This window comes from Crocodylus porosus, unplaced genomic scaffold, assembly GCF_001723895.1.
Source record: "Crocodylus porosus isolate Cpor-Errol unplaced genomic scaffold, CroPor_comp1, whole genome shotgun sequence".
Lineage (NCBI taxonomy): Eukaryota > Metazoa > Chordata > Crocodylia > Crocodylidae > Crocodylus > Crocodylus porosus.
Window position 1 is genome coordinate 36,133,226 of NW_017728915.1, and position 7,900 is coordinate 36,141,125.

The 7,900-nt window shown below is 48.4% G+C and overlaps 1 protein-coding gene across 1 annotated transcript in view; it reads right to left on the reverse strand.

The window, feature by feature from the left end:
• Positions 1-7,732, reverse strand: part of ZDHHC7 (zinc finger DHHC-type containing 7) — a 34,742-nt gene extending 27,010 nt beyond the window's left edge. Inside the window, exon 1 of the mRNA XM_019535962.1 lies at positions 7,639-7,732. The gene's annotated coding sequence lies outside the window, so the exon portion shown is untranslated. The remainder of the gene's footprint in view (positions 1-7,638) is intronic.
• Positions 7,733-7,900: the final 168 nt, after the last annotated feature.

The following is a 7,900-nucleotide window of genomic DNA, read 5'->3' on the forward strand; positions in this document are numbered from 1 at the left end:
TTAATTCATCCAATCAGCAGTAGCTCTCAAACTTGAGAGACTGTTTTATCAAACTTGCCCATAAACTAAGTCAGTGGTCACCAACTGGTAGATCACAATTGACTGGTTGATTGCGTGTGCTCAGCCTCCCCGAGACTGAGATCCAGAGCTACTGCTGCTCTGGGAGTGTCAGGACGCCATATGTGACCCACGGCTAGGCTGAACCATGCCCCCTGCCACCACCGCCGCCGGAGACAGACCGCCTGAGTGATGATCCCTCGATGCCCCCTGCCACTGGGGGAGCAGGGCCACAGCTGGACTGGGTGGTGGGAGGGTGGGAGCCCAGGTGGCTCATCCAGGCATATGGGGGGCTCTCACTGCTGCATGCACCCTGGCTGAGGCCCAGAGGACACTTGCCCTCCTAATCTGTGTGGGGCAGAGGAGGTTGCCACTGCACACTGAGGTCTGACCCTTCCACCACCCAGCCCGGCTGGGGTCAGGCGTCCAGAGCAGGGTGGTGGGAGAGCAGACTCTGCCACTGCCCTGGATCTGCCTAACTCCTGCCAAGGACACAGGGACAGTGGAGGGCACAGGTCTTGAGCGCCGCCAGCCACAGGCCCAGGGCAGGGAGCTGCTTCCCCACTCTTCCCTCACCAACGCACATGGCCCTCAGTCCTCTGCATCCAGGCTCCTCCAGCCCAGCTTTGAGCTGGTCTCAAGCCGGAGTCACCAAGTGCCCCATGGAGCCTGCGGCCACTGATCCTGGGGAGACACAATGGTTGCCCCTCCCTGCACCAGTGGTGCACCACAATCTCCTCTCCCCCCGTGGCTCTGACAGCACTTGTGGGAGCTGCTGCAGCCTGAAGGGAGGCTCTAGGCAGTGCTGAGCCCTGCCCCAGCCCCAGGCAGAGCTCACACTGCTCAGCTGCTCCTTCGGGAGTGGCAGCTCAACCGAGCACCAGCACGGGGGCTGCAGGGGAGAGCAGTGCATGGGACGGTGGAGCAGGAGGCAGGACTGGCCCTGCCAGGGGCTGCAAGGAAAGCCCATGTGTGCGGGGATTGGGATTTGCTGCTCCAGGTGCCCGGCAGGAAAGCACTGGTGTAGGGAGAGCAGGGAGGGAGGAGCTGGGGGTTCCTGCCAGGGCGCTCTGGGCACCAGGGTCTGGGTCTCATTACTGTCATGCTGCTTTCCGTGCATCTGTCCTGCCTGCTGAGGGGACCAAGCCCTCTGCTTCCAAAGGCCCAGAGAGGCTCCAGGCCATGACCAGGGAACAAATGCACTGAGGCACAGCTGGGACATGCCCCACAGCATAGAGTGGGACATGAACAGAGCCCAGCCTCAGTCTTGCCCGCACCAAGGAGACAAGGCAGAGACTACCCACACACGACACTGCTCCAGGAGCAGCTGCAGTATGGGGGCAGAGAACAGCGGCACTCCCAGGCAAGGTGGGCAGATACAAGGCAGTCAGTGCTTTCCCCTGGCAGCAGGAGGTTTAGCAGCAGTTTTATGTGCTGTTGGGCATAGGGAAGGGCAGAGCAGGTGCAGGTGGATCATAGCTGCTGGGTCCAGGCCAGGGGGTGGGTGGGGGCACCTAATGTCAGGAGACATTTCCCTTGTGGTCCTTAGCGCTCCTGAGGCAGCCCCTTGGCCCTGTGCTCCAGGTGGTGGGAGGGTTGGAGACCAACACGCAGTGGCAGCCGCCTCCGCCCCACACACAGATGGGGGGGGGCATATGCCCCATGGCTACGTGCAGCAGTGGAAGCCCCCTCCCCTGCGTGTCTGGACAAGCCACCTGGGTTTTGAACCTCCCACCACCCAGCCTGGCCTGGGCACCACTCACCCCTGCCTCACTCCCTCCCTCACCTTGCAGGCCTTGATCTGTGCCCCCCCCCCCCCACAGACTGACCTGCTGGGCAGGGGGCGGGTGGGAGGTAGATCCAGGTTGCTCTTTCCTTCAAAAAGTGGTCTTCACCTTAAAAAGGCCAATTACAGTGATGTACTTATGCTATACTTGCACTGTAGCTGTTCTATATTCTGTTCTTTTCAGGAGAAAAAGGGAGTCATGTTATCTCCCCTGCCAATCTATTTTACTGTCCAGTCTTCATCTTTCTTTCTCCCCTGGACGTTCAGTTCCGGTGGGAGAACATGGTTGAAAAGCATTTCATATTTTTAATTGCTAATTAGTCTCATTAGGTTGTCTACAGCCTTGCCACAGACTGCTGATTTTTTCCAGCCCAATGTTTGTTCTACCACTGGAGCAGTTCAGTCCGTCTTCCTTTCACATTTGAAGCACAGATGCCTTAGAGCTGAAATGTGCTGCCTTTAAGCTGTAACAGGCTGAACAACTGCCTTCCACCACGCCTCCAAAACACACATTCTTAAAACCTGTTATTATCTTGTGTTAGAAAATACCAAGATGTATAACCCATTTCATAAAAAAAAAAACTACTTGATCAACTAACAAGTGATTAACCCAGTCATGTGAGAGTCTCACTTGGAACAGACCACCTATCATCTGCTTTGCATACTACTACTTAGTGAAATGCAAACTCAAATCACAGCCATTTTACTGGAGCAATAATGGAATTAAATCACATGACTCTCAGGATGCTTACACGGGGATTACAAGATAAAAACTGCTTTTAAACAGAAAATGATGATGGTTAAGCCGCAATCCAATGGTAAATTTAAGAGTAATCACCACGCGAAGATGGTTGCGTACAAATGACTAATCCTACAGCTTGTAAAATTGTAAATCTTTTAAACTTGAGGCAAGCTCTCCAGTTCCCTTACAAGTGAAGGGTTAAGGGCAAGTTCCTTTACTCACCCACATTACCCCGTGTAACAAAATATACTATATCAGACATGCCTCTCCTCCGAATCTTACTGGAGAAAGGTTTGAGGGTTTGGGGAAGGAAATGAACTAGTGTGTCACAAGCCTTGTGTGTTATTGATTAAAAAGTAATTTAGGGCTAAGTACAATCCCCTGATTTCTTTTTCAAAGAAAAATAGCACCATTCTGGAAAAGTCCACTCACAACACTTTACAGTAAAACACACACACACACACACAAAAAATCAATAAAGATTAAAAATACATCAGCAATCAAAGCTTATTTTCACTCCTTGATTTTGGTTTCCTTTTAAACTATGCAATGGAAACCTTTAAAAGCAAAAATCCCTGTAGCTATAGTGCAGTAAATGAAGCTCCTACTCCCTCATTTCAGCATCATTAACGCTAGAGAAGCCAGGACCCACGGGATCAGAATGTACTACTACCCTGGTGGGCCAACTTGTGAAGCCCACATTTAATGAATTTAAAACCAACTTGGCTCTTAAGAAAAAGCCACTTAAAGTACAGGATTGGTAGAAGCCCCAGACAGCAGAATTCTGCGCTCGCTGAAAACCCAACATGTAATTTACTGGTTTAAAATATATATACCTGTATACATATGCACTTCAGTAACTCAGGTAGCAAAGAACACAGTCCCACATATAATAATTCGATGGGAGGTATGGATAACACCTAGTGAACCTCAGACACACCACAACAGTAGAAACCTGGTCCTCAAACCAGGCAAACAAGGTTCTTTGGGTAAATCTGCTATCTTGTATTAGACCAACTCAAATACTTGGAAAAATTCTTCTTAGCAAGCTTTTGGGTATAAATACCCTTCATCAGGCTGAGAAAGCATCTGCAGTTGGTATGTACTCTTCTCTCTTTTTCATGTTGTATAGATTCCATTTCAAACAGCAAAATTCAATATCTTCCATGTTACAGGGGTATCAGTTATAGCCGTGTTGGTCTAAGGACATAGGCAGACAAGGATTGAAATCAGAACTATACAACATGAAATCTAAGGCACTTCAGAAAAATCTCTGCAGAACAGTTAGACTATCAACACAAAACATTAATCCGCTTTAAAAGATTAAGTAACTTTTCATTACAAATCTGTAGGATGAAGGGAAGCCCTTCAGTAGTAGCTGGCTCTGCTTTTTACTACTACGCTCATCTGCTATTATGTGTGCACTCCAAGTATCCCAGTTCAATATCCTCGCCCTGCTCTGCTTATGCTGAAGCTTGTACCTTAATTTTCACCAAAGTGTGAAGTCAGTCTGTTGCTATGTTCTTTAAGATACAGAAAGTGAAAGAGGTATTTTTTTCTGAGAGAAAAAGAGGTACAAGCTACTATGTTAACATTTAGAGCTACTCCAGTGTCCTTCGCTATGCTGGTCTCTGCTCATTATCCAACACCATGATTTCGTTCTGCAGCAGCTACATGCACTGTGGAAGCTTGTCCGTTCAGCATTAGAAGAAATGCTTCCTCCCACAGGGCGGAAAAGAAGAAAATAGTTAATTCACCCCTTTTAAACACTGCCTGACTACCAGAAATGGCGAGATCATAAAAGTCAAAAGAACACAGAAAGCAGCCCTCACGATTACGTGTGCCTTTATGGTTTCTTCCTAAAAAATGTCATCAAGACATTGCCATGAGAAATGAAAGGAGAATGAAGACACAACTGGCAAAACATACAGCTTGTGTTATTTATGGATGCCAGCTCTAAGCCACAAGCCAAGCTCTGCAAAACACAGCTGAGTTATATATATGTAAAAAAAACCCTTTATCTCCTTTTGCTGAAATAGGAGGACTGGGTCTCTAAAAGCCTTCATCAACACACATCTACAGCAGACTAAATCTTTACTAAATTTAGGCTCTAGAGACTACAGAGCCATTTCCACTAAAAAGCTGCTACTCATTCTACACAATTTAACCTCAGAACAAAAAGAAGAAAGAAAAAGGAAAAGCATCCCAAAGAGTAGGGCCTCTCTCCATCTTCTCTCACATGTGCTAGGATTCAAACAGGACCTGGCCTGGAGAAAACAGAAGAGCAAAAGGTGGCAGAGAGTATATGGCAGCAACTAAAGAAACAGGAATCCCAGACAAGCCCCTTTTCCCCTTGCCCTGAATCCACACAGTAAAATAATGCTAGTGTCAGCTCCTCTTGCACAAGAGGAGGAAAGGTTATTAAGCACTGCTACTGTAATCCACAAGCAAAATACAGAGTCCAAAATTCATCTGCAGACAGGGTTGCTGACACTTTGCTTTCAAACATAATTTTAATTCTCCTTTTTCCTCCTCTTAGTCCATAGCCAAGTCCTGCAAATTTCTCTTCCCATATCTCTCTTCTTTTTCACCCCTGAAACATTCATTTCCAGCCTTCCTGCATTTCCACCACACTAGAATGAATGGTGACATCCACAGCCCAAAGTCCTATTGGGAGGGCAAAGTCCTATTAAATCTAACACACTTCTTTTTTGTTTCTTTATTCCCATACTTTCCTAAGCCTCTGGTTTACTCCTTCTGACCTGTTTTTCACAGAACTAAGAACCTCCTGGTATTAAACTCTTAATTTTTAAAATACCATTATAGTAGCAAGATGTGGTGTAAAATTAGAAATTCAGTAAACAGACCACATATTACAAGCACTGAAATTTAGGAATAGGGCTTAGGACAAAATGACAAGGTTAACACAGCTATTTTTACTGCTTGTGGGCCTGAAGGCATCCATCCTTGCAAATACTGAGCAGTGTTATCCCCTGACAAATAACATGACTAAGTTATCTGGATTTCCCCCCCCAGTATAAAATTACTATTTATTATACCTACCATTGCATGAGGTTGACCAACTTCATTCTATAAAGCTACATGCTCTGAACACAAGTGTTTATTAAAAAATGTCTTTTAAAAGATCATAAATTACAGTGCTATCTTGAATTATTCTGCTACACGTATGGTTGTTGGAGAGTCTATTACACATCCTCATATCTTCAGAATTTAGGTTCAACCTACTGAATGATTTAACAATAGTTATTAGTCAGACGATTTCATTTCATCGCTGGCACTGTTCAATGCTAACAGACATCTGGCGAGCAGTTGAACCTTCAGAAGTTCTTGCCGACTAGTGGCATAGTTAAAAACACAGAGCTCAATTCTCTGCTATACAGCATCATGCAGAGCAGCTTGCTCTGAAGCAATGCAAGTGCAGAATAGATATAAAAGGCCATCCTAATGCAGCAGAACTTGACACATACATATGCCTTATTTTATACTTGTACGGGCCTATATCACACAGGGTTGATATGGCACTGAAACAAGAGGGGCAGATCATACCTTGCAAAAATTCTTTCCATTTTTCCACAGCCATGAAAGGGGTTGCACAAAACAAAAGATTTGGACTTCAATACACAGCAGGGATTTGACTGATCAACATGCACAGATTCCCTACACAATAAATAATGGAGATTCACAGCAGCAGGGGCCTGCAGGACCCCTCAGCAGCCTGATACAGCAGCTTCCTTTCCTCAAGCAGAAAAGCACACAGCAGAGAGCACATGCATCCAGACTAAGCACTGGCTTATTTGTCACTATAAGGGATGTGATCCTAAACCCACCAAGTAACCTATTGGCTTCCCTCAGGCAGGGAGGCTACAGAAGAGGTGAAAACTGATTACTGGGGACACAGGCTAACCACCAGTGGCAGAATTGGGCCTTGGATGGTTCATGCCTCTTTCCCCAGATCTGAGGCAGACCTGACTACCTCCATTTCCACACTGCTCATATTCCAAAAGGGCTACAAATGCATTAAAACACAAACCCAAAGCAGAACTTGCCAGGAAAATATTCCCACTTGCCATATACAATTTCAGCTACCCTTTCACCATCCTCTGAAGACACTGCAGTGTCACAGTCGATGGCTGTACAGCAACAGGCTGCCAGTACAGTTTTCTCATCAGAAGTGATCTTTCCATAAAGGGCTAATGCCGAGATCCAAACCCAACAGCTTTCACAAGCATGTCAGAGTGACTCCAGCTCCACGATTGCTTAAAACAATCCTGCTGTTTTAAAGACATGCAGCGTTTTCAGAGACATGCAAGGCCTCTCAGACGCGGCCGTTTGTTTTTTGTTTTCCATCTTCGGTTTCTAAGCTGCCACAGCATACCCTTCATTCACCTGCTTTGGGAACACCAGTCGATGCCTCCTCCAAAAAAACTGGTTAAAAGTATTTGTAGCAAACGCACGCAATGTTATGAATCAGAGCCCAGGGAAGCGAATGACAGAATCCGTTCATCTGGATTCATTTCATTTCGAATTCAGGTTTGCCGATGCCGCTTTCAAACTGATTTCAGTTATCTTTTTCCCCCCCTCTTACTCCATGGATGATGGCTCTTTCCACAGCAGTCATCACAGAGAGCGACAAAGCCACGAGGACCGGACTTGTCTGCGACCGCAGCTGCTCCAAAGAGCCTCCGGGTTTGTTTTACATGCATGCGTGCGTGTGACCTCCTCATCCCTTCTGCACACCTGGCTGCTGCCCGGAGCCCGTGAACAGCCAGCGAGCTCCATCCCTAAGGCTGGGGACACACACACACACAAAACGGGGTGGGGGAACTGAGATGGGGGGACACTTGGGTAAGTAGGGGGGACTCGGGAGGCCGGGGTACTGGCACCGCCCCGCCTGCCTCAGGCCGGCCCCACCAGGCAGGGTCTCCCCCTCCCGGTGCTTTTACCCCCCGCCCAGGAAACGGGGGGGAGCACCCCCCACTGCGCATGCGCGCTGAGCCCCGGGGCGCTCAGGCGCGGGCAATGGGACACTCACCCACTCTTCTGCGTGCCGGCCCGGCCCCACGGTGCTGCATGCCGGGGCCACGGCCGGGGCCGAGCCCTCGCCGGGCGGCGCCTCCTCCCCGCACCGGAGCCGCCAGTCCCGGAAACGGGAAGGGCAGAAAGCGGACAGAAGCCGCACTGCGCAGGCGCCCCCGTGCGCCCATGCGCCCTGGCTACGGCGAGGAGGATGGGGAAGACGCATGCGCTTTCCAGGGCCGGGAGGGTTGTGCAGTGCGCATGCGTGGGAGGTGGAG